General features: G+C 32.6%; 1 long non-coding RNA gene across 1 annotated transcript; it reads right to left on the reverse strand.

The window, feature by feature from the left end:
* Positions 1–9,689: 9,689 nt before the first annotated feature.
* On the reverse strand, positions 9,690–10,869 carry LOC126892232 (uncharacterized). The gene is made up of 2 exons (XR_007700737.1): positions 10,577–10,869; positions 9,690–9,945 (listed from the first exon to the last, which is right to left on the reverse strand). It is a non-coding gene; the product is annotated as an uncharacterized LOC126892232 (long non-coding RNA).
* Positions 10,870–13,467: the final 2,598 nt, after the last annotated feature.

The raw sequence follows: 13,467 nt of genomic DNA on the forward strand, positions 1-13,467 counted from the left end.
GTATCTATAGGAAACCAACGCAGACTGATCATGGCATACCCTTCTCATCCAACCACCCCATTTCACACAAATATGCAGCTTTCCACAGTTATATACACAGTCTAGAAACCACCTATCTATCACAAGAAAATTACAATACAGAATTAAACATCCTGAAACAAATAGCCTTCAACAACGGTTACGACCCCAACACCATAACTAAACTTATTCATAAGAGACATTTCAGAATCTTGAGAGGCTGGGTTCCCCAGGGATACGACCACCAGACCCATTTATACTTCTCTGCCATATCACCAAGAGCGTTTGTCAGGAGATATTAGAGATATTATTAAAAGATCTGTTAATAACATCCAAATTTCCTTTAAAGTTCAAAGCAATTTAGGTCAATATCTGATCAACTCTAAAGACCCTATTAACTACATGAATCGTGGTGGTGTCTATAAACTACAATGTTCTGATTGTGACGCCATGTATATAGGAAGAAGTTGTGCGTCATTTGCCTCCCGTTCACTCGAACACACAAAAAGACAGAATACATCAACTTTTTCTCAACATCTTAAACAAAACAACCACACTCTTAATATCCCGGATAATGTATCTCTGATTCATAACATTCCCCCAAAAAAAAAACTTTCCACGGTTGGACCTTTATGAAGACTTGGAAATATTTAAAGAAAAACAAAGAAGCTCTAATTGCCATGTGTCTTTCAATCGTGACTTTCATCCCTTACACCGTCAACTTTTTTCATAAATTACTCTTTGTTTTTTTCCTTTATACATTTTTAGCTACAATATTAAATATCTATCATTCTGGTGGGGTGTAGAATAGCATTATGTTGTTTTATATGCCATTAGAGTGAAAACTTAGTCTTGTTGTAGCAGTTGCCGCTAGGGCATCTATGCCATTTCGTTCGTTGCAATCCGGGACTGCACGCTGGGGTTTTGTTTTGGTTGGATCGGGGAGAGCAACATATGTGCCTCCTGATGAGAGACTAATAAGTTTCGAAACCGGTAGAGGTGCTTGATGCACTCTCTGATTGGACTAGAATATGGTTCCGCTGTATTTTCGTTTTGCAACGAAATTGAAGATGTTATTCATTTTTGATTTACATTTACTCTGATTGGAGTACGAAGGGAACCATTCTCGTTGGAACTTTACCGCGCTGAGCAGATGGGACGTGAATTGTAAATTGTAGAATTCCCTTATCTCATTCCCGCATCCGTATGGCTTGCATATTGTAGAAGCCTCGGAGGTGTAACCAGAGAAGGTTCCCATTGTTTTCATTCTGGTGGGGTGTAGAATAGCATTATGTTGTTTTATATGCCATTAGAGTGAAAACTTAGCCTTTTAAATATCTATCGTTCACTTCTTCCAACCTTACCTCTATTCACTACTCGATTTATATCAACCTTTCGTTAAAATTCTTCAAATATCGCTTAATCTCATTTATTTCTAAACATCCTATCTGTCACAATTCTTACACAACTATATCAAAGTCTATCCTCTCACTATTCTTTAACTTCATCTATTTATCCGGGTCTTCTTCTAGTTTCCAACCAACACTACACAACATTCATTTCATTAACATCAACAATACCCTCTACTGATTCAATTATACATTTACACCTATCTATCTCATCTTCCCGCCTAGCATCCTCATCTTCTGGTAGATTGTGGTGGTCGGGCTCCTGCAGCTCTCAGTCTCATTTTAATCATCTGTCTCAACCACTCTGCTGTCTGATAATTACTTATTCCATAACTTACTTTCATTCAATTACTATTCATCAATTCCAATTTTAACTTTTTAATATTTTAAAATTTTTTTTGAAAGAACAACTTTTACTTAACACCCTCTTTCTTCATTTTCTCTATAAAGGTAATAGGCTATTGATTATGTTCAAAATAAGAGTGCTAAAAGGAACTAAAACGTTAACAGGATTTTATTGTCTCATATGGTCAATAGACCTCTAAATTTGAAAAAACCGCGGAGCGCTACCATTTAAATTGGTGCGTTTTGAGAAAGGGGTGAATTAGTCCCTAGGCACAGGGTGAATTAGGGTGAGTTCTATGCACTTTTGGTACAAACACGTCTACAGGAAAATTATTCCAGGTTAAATTTACTATCCAAATATCACATTTTAAAGTGAAAAATATTTTTTTTACAAAATATTCAAAATAAAAGCAAGGAAAAAACACGAAGGAAATCAATTTTGTTTTTTTGCCCCATAACTTTTTTTTCACAGGGATATGGGATATAGGTATAGGCATTGCTTCAGCGAAAAATAACTTCCGTCCTTCCTCTCTAAAATAAAGTTTGGTAAAAGTCTCTAGGATTTATAGTTTCCGAAGTTGGATTTTTCAAAGTTCGCCGCTCACAGCATTTTTGGGCCGTTCTCCCCATTATTTCGCAAACATTGTTCTGTAATTTTTTTCTACGCATCTTTAGGTATACGCAATGGGTACATTTAGTACAAACAGAAGTCAATTACCTTTAAAATGGTCGATTGTATAAGGATATATGTATATATAAACTTTTTAAGCAAGTTATGATTTTTCAAGCTTTTATACTTTTAATGATTTTTGATATTTTTAATGACTTTTTTTAAATTTCTCATTATGACTTTTTTGTGGAACAAAAAAGCCTTTTTTACTTTAAAATGGTGTATTGCAAAAAATTCTAGGACAATTTTTAAATAAGACATCCGTAGGATATCCAAGGGTGTCCGTATTTTGAGAAAAATTAAATTTTTTTATTTTTTTTTTTCAGTTAGAAGAATGTAATTGCATATTATAATATAATTTTTCATTCCAAATAACTTTTCTTAATAATACTTTTCGATATTGTAAAATATAAAGATACTTTACTCTTGAGTGAAATTCATATTTTTTAACATACCTCGTACACTATTGATAAAATTTTATATCTGATGATTGCATATTAGGTTTTAGACTATGCAGAGCATTTTATACAGGATAATTTTTTTCATAAAGTTAATAATAAAAAAGTTTATATGGTTCCAACTTAGTGGGACCTATTGCATGTGTACAATGTCACATTTTGAAAAAGCATATCTTGTTTAAAAATTGCCCTAGAATGTTTTACAATACACCATTTTAAAGCAAAGAAAATAGGCTTTCTTTTTTATTGTACATTGTATACCTCATATACAATAAAAAAAGTTATAATGAGAAATTTAAAAATAATCGTAAAATACATCAAAAATCATTTAAGTATAAAACTTTAAACAAGCCTTCTACAATAGACTACTTTAAAGATAATTGACTATTCTAGAACGGTGTTAAAAATTCAGTTTTTAGCACTCCATGGGAGCGTTAAAAATGCTACTTTAAAGCACTAGTGCTTTAAAAATTTTAAGGCACTGCAGTTAAAAGTGAATTGTCAAATTGTGAAACGTCAAAATATTTATATTTCATTTATCAACATTAATATTAATAGTACAACTTGCGCAATTTGAAAAAGGTGGTTTAAAAGGTTTTTTAAAATTTAATTTAAACTGTATTATTGCAATTTTAACACGTTTGTAGAAGAAAAAACAAGTTTATGTAACGGTATAATATTTTCGCTAAGAATTTTTAGACATTCCCCTCGAGTGTAGACAACCAGTTCTACCTTTTACGGGTTATAGGTTTTATGGTTTCAGCAACCAAAATATTGTATTTTATAAATTTATAACGTTTGTAGAAAAAATATTGTATGATATGTGTTAAAAAGTACATTTTTAAGGCACTCATGTGAATTGCAGAATTCGCTTCGCTCATTCTGCAAACTTTCACATGCGTGCCTTAAAATTGTACTTTTAACACTTATATCATAAATAACTATTTCTTCCTATTAAATGCAACATTACATCACCTAAAGCTACGTAGAAAAGAGTTACAGAACAATGTTTGAGAAGTAACAAGGAAAATGGGCCAAAATCGCTGTGAGTAGCGAACTTTGAAAAATCATATCTTGTAAATCATAAAGAATTTTACAAAACGATATTTTAAAGAGGAAGGATGGCAGTTTTGTTTTTCTGTAAAGAAATGCCTATACCTATATCCCCGTGGTAAAAAGTTATGGAGCAAAAAACAAAATTGCTTTCTTTCGTGTTTTTCTTGCTTTTCTTTTGAATATGTGTTCATAAGAAAAAATATTTTTGACTTTAAAATGTGATGTTTTGAGAGTAAATTTAACCTGGAACAATTTTCCTGTAGACGTGTTTGTACCAAAAGTGCATAGAACTCACCCTAATTCGCCATGTGCCTAGGGACTAATTCACCCCTTTCTCAAAAACGCACCCTTTTAAATGGTAGCACTCCACGGGTTTTTCATATTTAGAGGTCCGTTGACTATATGAAACAATAAAACCCCGTTAACGTTGTAGTTCCTTTCTTCTTCGCGCGACTAGGATTACCCCTGTTTGTCTGCCTCTTATTCTGTTTCAGTTGTTGTTGACTGTACATTGTCTTTCCACCTTTTCGGCGGCCTTCCAACGGGTCTTCTGCTATACGCCTTGTTGTTTTTACAGATGTTCGCTAATCTATCTGGTTCCATTCGGTTTACATGTTCGTTCCAGTTTTTCTGTCTTGTTTTTATCCACCTGTTAATATTTTGAATTTTGCATCGTTCTCGTATACTTCTGTTGCTTTGTCTGTTTCTTAATGATATGACCGCTAATGATCTTAATTCTTTCATTTCGATATTGTTAATTTGTTGTTTCGTCTTTCTTGTATCGGTCCTTGTCTCCGCTGGATATGTTAGGATAGGTCTTACTGTTGTCTTATATACTTTTATTTTGCTTTCCGTGATCAGATATTTGTTTCTCCATATGGTTTCTCGGAGGCAACCACTTACTCTTGCCGCTTTTGTTGCTTGTGTTGTGGTTTCTGTTCTTATATTTCTGTCACTAGTGATCTCTACTCATAGGTAATTGAATTTTATTACTTGTTCTAATTACAATTTTGCCGTTTATTTCTAACTTGCATCTACGCGGCTCTTTAGTTATCACTATACATTTAGTTTTTTTCTACTGATATTCTCATATTAAGTTTATTTGCTGTGATATTTAAAGTGTGGAGCTGCCTTTGTAGGTCATCCTCGTTATCAGCAATTAGTACTGCATCATCCGCATAGCATAGTATCGTGATTTTATGCGCTCCCATGTGGTATCCATGTCGTTTTCTTACTTCGTGAATTATTTGATTCATCACCATATTGAATAACAATGGGCTGAGCGAGTCTCCTTGGCGGATTCCTCCCCCTAGTTCTATGCGTTCTGTTTCTCCTGTTGACATTATAACTCTGGTCTTGTTGTTCTTGTTAATTTCATTAATTAGCCTTATTATCTGGTGGTCTATTTGTTCAGCTTGTAATAAATTTAAGATATCATTTCGCCTCACCCTGTCAAAAGCACTTTTTAAATATACAAAGCACATGTATGCTAGTTTTCCATATTCAATAGACTTTTCTACTATTTGACTGATAATAAAAATTGCATCTATTGTGCTGCGGTTCTTCCGGAAGCCTTGTTGTTCATCTGCCATGTTCCTTTCTAAAATACATAATCAATAGCCTATAATAGCTTACAAAAACACACTCAATTTTTCATTGTCCTAGATATATACATATAGAGATTAATTTTTCTAAACCTTTTATAACTTTTGTTCTTAATCACTGTTGAGTAACCCTTACATACCCCATAAACTTTACTATTGTACGAATATCAGTTGCCTTAATTTATCCTCCATACCAATATATACTTTTAAGCCCTCTTTTTTTAGAAATCTACACCAATACATACTGTTATGTAATCATATTAAATATCAGACATATGAACATATGAGACTTCCTGTCTCATAGTTCTACCACTATCATACCTTTGTTGACTTTCTCATTTCAATCAGTTACATCAATCATCTGTGTGTTGGATATCAAATAACTACATACTTATAGGAATGGAGATATTGGAACGCTTTCAGTTGAAGGTACTACGGACGATAACAAATGCACCTTGGTTTATACCTAACAGAGAAATCAGAGACGATCTACAAGTAGCCACAGTAAAGGAGACAGTGAGTGAATACAGCAGCCGCTATTTGGTAAAATTAGAAAACCACCCTAATAATCTTGCACTAAACCTGCTGGATAATAGTGAGCAGACTCGGAGACTGAGGAGGCACAAACCACTGGAGCTACCACATAGGTTCTAAGCAGCAGTGAAGTGAAGTGTCGTGCAGTGCTGTGCAGTGAACTACTTACCCTTTCAGGGCACAGTTCAATAATTTAAGAGGCTAGTGGAGTCTTTGTTATCATTGGATAACAAATCCAAATTTATACTTACACCCCTTTGAACAAACAACTAACATGCTTATAATTTTTTTGTTTATTGATTGCATGTAGTGAATAACCTATAATAAAAAAAAAACTTATAGGAATACATAAACTTCAACCTATACATTGCCCTCATTATATTTAATAGTTTGAAAAAAATCTACTTATTTTCTCTGTCCTAGATGCATTTGATCATATGGGCAAATTATTCTTTTTACAACTATTAAAACAAAAATAATATCTTTATTTTAAAAAACACCGCATGTATGGTTGGTTGCCTATCTTTAGTAATTCACTAATTTGAACCTCGCTGACAATTGGTTTTAAATAACTTTATTTTCACTCCTTATATTATTCTTGTTAGCTTAATATGGAATACTTGTAATCCCAGCACACGATGTTTTTTGATATTATTGAATTTTACTACAAATAAATTTTTAAAACTAGTGGCTAGTGTACCTAACTACATATCAATTCACAAAACTTCAAGTTACACTGTCTGTCTCGTACTGTCATTAGTCAGAAACGCTTTCACACCTGTCACCTGTAATCAGTTGGCTTTCACCTTTCTCTGTGAAGACAGAGAACCACCCACATGCTTCGTGGAATAGTCATATAATGTTTTGAGGTATCTCTCTAAATTTCATCCATCGCCAGGATTTAGTATACAATATGTCAATGTAAGACATTTAGTCGACATTTTAAGGGTTTTAACCCATGTATTTTTGGTGTATAACCTAATTTTTTATCTTGGTCAACCTTTAAATTTTTTACTTTTGTCTTCACTAATTATGGGTATACTTATTTTAGACAAAGAACACTGATGATGGTCTCTTTAGAGCGAAAACGTTCTGTTTTTTAATGTAGCCCTTTATTGAGATTTTCAAATAAATATACCTTTTACACAGAAGATTTTTTCTTCAATTTTTGTAATTAATGGTATACAGCCAGCTACTGGAATTTTTTTCCTTATGGATTTTAATATTGACGGTATGGTCAACTTGGCTCCTCAGTACATGCGCTTAGCCACTAAAAGATGCACTCTCAAATTAGATGTGTGGTTCATCTCCCAATGCATAAACAACAATGTTTTTCCTAAATTTTGTAAAGTGAAAACTCCAGGAAATGTTCCAGTCAACCTAAAGAACACTTTTCAGCTAAAAATTAAAAGGAGATTTATAACCACTACAGTAAGATCAACTACATAAACTGTAAAATCAAGGTAATGTATGACTCTCTATTAGATACTATCGGTTTTGACAACTTATGTAGCTTTTAGAATGATGTTCAGGACAGATTGGACAGTGTAACCTCAATTAAATTCAATAGACTCAAATCAAAACTAAACAAACTTATCAGAAACAAAGTCATTTCAAAGAATAATAACAGTAACACCACTTTTGCAAACTTCTCATTCCACCCAAGACTAAAAAACCTATATTCAGTTGTTTTTAACAAAAAATAAATTTAACTTTTAAACCTAGGTCTCAAATACTCCATTCCTAGAAAGGTTTCTGAAAAGGACCTTCAGAGTCTCTCCATTGAGCTAGATGTGATCATCCAAAATCTTTCAGTCCCATTGATTCAAAAAACGTCTATTAGGGATTTTTGTTTTAATACCATCAATAAATTCAAAAATAAATTCTGAGCTTCACCGATGAGGCATAAGGATGCTGAAATAGCTATATGGAGATGGTGGTCCGACTCTGAATCAAATATAAACAAAACCTGCCTTGATCTTTTTTATCTTTTTCAAAAATAAATATATTTCATCTCCTGCTTCTTCGAATCACTCCAATTCTCATTCTCCCCAAGTAATATATTATATACCAAAGAAAAAGAAATAAAATTAGAAATTTTTTTAAGCTTTATTCCAAGGAAGAAAGTAGGTATCTGCCGTGCAAAATAAATCAGCAAAAAACTGAGGCTTAAACTAGATAATCAAACTTACCAGTTGTAACAAAAATACTACTTTGCAGTAGTATTTGTTGAACTAAAATGATAAGATGAAATGAATGAAGGAGGGTGATGAACTGATAATGGAAGTATGGAAAGACAGAGGCAAACTGAATAGAGTTGGCTAGCTATAGATGCAAGAGAGCAACTTGACACTCAAGGATGGATACGGCTCGTTTGCATGCCTGTCGAAGAACAGTAGCTCAACCTAAAGAGAGATGATGACTAGAAAAAGGGAAATCTTTTAAGATAAAAATATATGTTCAGTAAATAAATTAGATAAATATAATAATATAATAAAAATAGAAGAATATAGGAGATAAATAAAATAGACTGAATTATGGGCGCCAGAAGTTGGAATGGACCAAACTTCCAGGTATCTTACACTGCTGTTAAATAGTAAATATATTAAATTCAAAAATGGGAAAAAAAATAATTGATATACAAAACAAATAAATATTTATTAAATATAACTACTTAGATTTTTGACAACCTCTGAGTTAGAAAAATACAAACTATGTAACTCTAAAATGACAATGGGAAATAATTACCTATAGTAATATAAATATAATCTATAGTTACATTAGTAATGGAGTAGCTCTTATATGGAGCATACCCCCAACTTACATATACTAGGTTAAATAACAACCTTCACCAAATAATTGTACGATTGCAATACGTACAGCAACGTTAAACCCTATAGAACTAATGAACCAGAATATAATTAAGGGAGGATTATTCACAATGAATAATTTCCGTAACTCTCAAAGAGTTAAATAGGCACTAGCCTCATTAAGGTGAACCTACGGTCTACTTGATATATAAAAATCAGTTGCTTCGACACGTAGTCACTAAAAAATATAACAAGTAAAATGGATAGCTATTCAAAGGGAATAGCGTCCAAAGATATAATTAAAAATTGATTAAATGAATTTAAGTAAAGTTAAGCAAATAAGTTAAATAATTATGATTGACTAAAGAAAGATAAAGGTTATATGAATAAGTTAATAAATTAAGCAAATTAAGAGGAAAAAGTATATAAATTTAAATTGATAAGTGGAGACAAGCAAGGTTAGTACTAAAAATATAAAGTTAATTAAGTAAATAAATGGTACAAGTAAATTTCAGGTAATATATAAAGGTAAAGAGAATCTCATATGGGGAAAAGATGATCTGAGCTCAAACCTCTTTGACCAGAGAGTTTACTGGTTTGGGGAACACTATCAACTATTATAGATATATAAAAACAATATGCAACTTAAATATTGAAACAAAATATGTGCGATAAACTATAAAACTTAATCATCAAAATAAATGTCCCGAGTCTTATACAAAAAATGAATGTGGTGTAATAGTGGAAGTGACAATCACTAGCAGATACCAAGTGTCCCAAAACAAACCCTATATGGTCCCCGAGAGTGTCCTTGCTACGGATTCCAAAATCCCTGGTAGGCGAATTAGCACAGGGATGGTGCTAGCTTGTACCAATTAATATACCGATGCCCTTCTGGGGTGCAGAGGGCAGGATACAAAGTAGGTATGTGGGAGGTTCTCCAGGCTGGTCTCCAAATGACCTGGCTTGGCGTAGAACGGTTGCTCCCAGTTGTGAGGGGAGCTGACGGACTGGTTACAGTTTAAGATTTCCCCCAAGTGGCTAAAAACAAACATGTCCCGTTTTAGTTTCAATGTCAGAATCTAAGGAAAGGTCAAAGAGCCAAAGGAAAAGAAATGAGATATCTTTTTTTCAGAATGAACAACAAAAAGAAGATCATTAGCAAAAACAATGATGGATTTGACCTTGATTCACATTACACACATTAATTTGGGATTTAACTTTAAATTCAATATTTAATACAGAATATGATTTTTATCTGAAAAATATGTCTATAAAGGGTATTTTTTTATTATTAAAAATGGTATGGGATAATGTAATGTGTTGTAAATTTTAAGAAAAATACTGGCTTTTGGAACGAATTTAAGGTGGCTAGAATACACACAATCTAGTAGAATAGAGAATAATGAATGTAATCTGTAAAATTTGAATTCAATATTATGAGGTTGACATAACCACACAAATCAAATGATATAATTTACAGGATATGTGACAAGATAATCTTCATCTGAGTGTATATTTTCGAACTATGGATATAATTAAAGATACTAAATTCAAAGAACAACTCCGATTCATACATTTACAGAAATAAATTCAATAGGAATTTAATATGACATGATAGCGGCCATATTCGTTCCTTTTTCTCAAACTTTTTAAGAGTAAAAAAATTTACCGGATGACATGACTTCCAATTCCTCCGGGATCTCCCAAAACTTAGTCTCCTAGCTTCTCCAAAACACCACCAATAATTTGCCACTAAATATCACTTATAAAAGCTTGAAACTATTGTATTAAAATTTCCGTCCTTTTCAATCAGCCATCCGCCACTTTTCCGTTCTAGCGTACCAAGCGAAGTGTCCAATATTTCCTGTCGTTAGACGAGAAGCCCCACAGAACGAAACTCACATGACAGCGAATGGTGTCTAATACCAACTGAAGTACTTGTGCCAACTAATAGTTAAGTATGACGTCAGTAAAAGATTTATTTTAGTTAGATCTTATTATTTTTAAGTATAACTTAATGACAAACCGTTATTAAAATTTAAATAAAATAACTATAAAGATAATTAAAGTTAACGGACTGTTATATTCCCCTTCTACTCGGAGAAGAAAAAATTTTAAGCAAAATTTTTTTTTTTTTTAATTCAAAATATTAATAACCAAGTGGTAATAATCTATCATTCTACGTGGACCCGCAAGATTACAAGTAACCACAAATTAGGGATCAGGGAAAGAAGGATGATTACTACACCAAAACTATGAATCGGAAAAGATGACTCGAAGTCATATTAAAATGTCATCGACATTTTGTCTGCAAACCAAAACATAAGCTAAATAATGTACTAAAGTTCATAATGACAAATAAATGTCGAATTGGCACTAAATGCAAAATTGAACAATCCATGGACATCAAATTTATAAAGAGTATATCCAAGGATGAACAACCAGGCAAAGGTATGAGCCAATTCGCACCATAACACAAGTAAATATACTAAAGTAAGACAAAAGAAATCAACAACTGAAATAAGTGAAGAATCGAACACTTCATCCAAAATTGAACTACCAATGGACACCAGATTCGTAATAGCATATCCAGAGAAGAACAATCAGGAATATTTATGGAACAATTCTCACCAGTGCCAAATAATACAAATAGTAAGCATATCAAAGTTATCCAAAAACTCATTAATCAAAATAAATGTGGAATCGGACTCTTAATCCAAAATCGGACTATCAATGGACACCAGATTTATAGGAGCATATCCAAAGAAGAACGATCAGGAAGATTTGTGTACCAATTCTCACTAATACTAAATAAACTAAATTAGGTCTATCGACTAAAGTAAGTCGTTGACTAACTAAAATTGGTCCGTGCTGTTGTTCACTAGCTATAGCATGTAGCTACAATAGATGCATGGGAATAAGAAATACAGATAACGTACCAATTGTAATAATAAAATCTAAATGGTGAACTTACAAGTTCTATGACACCATAATAAATGATAGAAAAAAAAATATGACGAGAACGAGCAACCAATTTTGAATAAAACTGTAGATTCATACGTTCTCGCATACATAGAATTATCCAGGAAATATTCCTGAATCTCAACAACAAAACTAATGCCTCAGGAAAGAAGAGGGAATCTACTAAAATAAGCAATTCATTTGTCCAAACACCTCAAATACTAAAAGGAACCTACTACCTATGAAGTACGGGACATAATATAAACTAAATATTCCCTATCAAATGCTAAAAAATGTAACTGGAATAATTACACAAGGATGGTCAGGACATGTGGCCAACCTTTCCTGACCAGAAATATTTTGATGGATAAACATCTGCGTACTCTGCTATGAAAACATAGGTTACGAAATCGGATAGCAGTGATCAGTTGCTGAATTTCGAACCCACGCATTCACTAGGTTACCTAGGAACCCACATTACAGAGCATTGGCAGACTAGTTCTTAAGAAGAAATCCATACATACATCAGAATTCCAAACTAATTCCAGAATCATACTCAGGGCATAAGGATATGAATTATTATAAAGTATTTAAGATATCTGTGACAAATGTTGATAAAGTAAACGAATATCAAATTAAGAACCACCCCATCTTTCCAATATGACAAATCTCATAACCAGATAATAAAAGATACATATAAAAAAAATAGTATATACCTAATCAAATATCAAAAATACAACACACAACCTGAGATAAGTAGTGTCTAATATTGTTAGTTCCATAGTTCCATACCAAATATCAACATTAAACCAACGTACTTGTATGAGCTTACATATTCAAATATATAAATATACAATAATCAACAACCCTTCTATGCTAAGGGGGTAAGTGCACACTCTAAAAATTACAAGTAGGTTCTTATTAACTGGATATTCCTACTAACAGCATTAGTAATTAATAATGTTGATTCATAATAATTGAAGTGCATCATTAATAGTAAAAAAGAAAATGATAAGCTCATATATAAGAGTGTTACAGAAATAATTAACCTAATGATTCATAAATTAGAAGTCATCTAACAACAATGCCAAAAGATAAAAATTGAGCTATGTACCTGCTCTATCTGGTGAATAAATTATTAAGCTAAAATACCAAATCATAAAGAGATTGAGCCAAAGACAAATAGAGGAAGAGATTAGCTCAAAAAAAAACCCTATAAAATTAATCTTCCGAAGATGAAGAATCACTCTCATCCATGGTGTTATCAGGCAGTAAATCCTTTATGTGAAATTGTCCAATTCGTTTGTTAGTCGAATTGTCCTTCAATTCATATACTAACGGAGATATTACCTTTACGACCATACAGGGAATATATTTCTGGCAAAATTTTGCTGAAATAGCATCACCCTTATTGGACTTCACAAAGTTTCGCTTCAACACTCTATCTCCAAGGAAGAATCGCAGATCTCTTTTTCTCAAATTATACTGCTGCTGGTTCCTTAAATAGGAAGTTTTTAACTTCTTCCGAATGTCAGAAAAAATTTGAGGTAGAGTCTGGAGATCATCTAGGCGATGAAGGTTATCGGATATCTGAGGGAG

The sequence above is a fragment of the Diabrotica virgifera genome, chromosome 9, assembly GCF_917563875.1.
Source record: "Diabrotica virgifera virgifera chromosome 9, PGI_DIABVI_V3a".
In the NCBI taxonomy this organism is placed as follows: Eukaryota; Metazoa; Arthropoda; class Insecta; order Coleoptera; family Chrysomelidae; genus Diabrotica; species Diabrotica virgifera.